The following is a 751-nucleotide window of genomic DNA, read 5'->3' on the forward strand; positions in this document are numbered from 1 at the left end:
TTGATGTGTTCAGAAAGAGTTATATATATATATATATATATATATATATATATAAAAAACCAAAAAATGGAAAACACAGACCAAAAAAATGGAAAACACAAATTTAAATTAACCTACGTAGAAAAAAAGTATAACATGATAAAGTGGTTACTTTTTTACTTGAATTTAAAAGTGGTTACCTAAAATTGTTCAATTGCTCATGTAGACTTTATCTTTACATATTCATAAATAAATAAATAAATCCAATTAAAAGGCTTTTTTTTAAAAAAACAGGCATCTACATTCTACATACTAATCAAACTCACACTAAATTGCAAAATTGCAATTGTAAGGCAACACAAAAAAGTCATCAATATTCTTGCGCAGAGTAAGTAGTGTTTTGGGCAAGCATATATGTGTCGCTCTACTGGTGTGAAGAGATCGTTTTTGTTAAGTATATGATTTAGTTACTGTCTCAATTGAGGACAATTCAGTTATAATAAAAAAATTTGTTAATTTTTTGTTAGATTCTAGATATATTGTATGAATATTTGAGGCTATTTTGTATGCAATATATATTGAAGATATACTGAGATGGAGACTTGCTTGAATCACAATGGACTAGACTGCAAAAAAATTTACCCACTAATTACAAAGAACAAAACTTCAAACTTATAACTAATTTTTCAGTTTAAAGTTTATCATTTTCATCATTATCATAGCACAATCACTTTCAAAATATAATAAATTGTGTTCTTGAAGGTTAAACTTT

Source organism: Solanum tuberosum, unplaced genomic scaffold (genome assembly GCF_000226075.1).
Source record: "Solanum tuberosum cultivar DM 1-3 516 R44 unplaced genomic scaffold, SolTub_3.0 scf00295, whole genome shotgun sequence".
Classification (NCBI taxonomy): domain Eukaryota; kingdom Viridiplantae; phylum Streptophyta; class Magnoliopsida; order Solanales; family Solanaceae; genus Solanum; species Solanum tuberosum.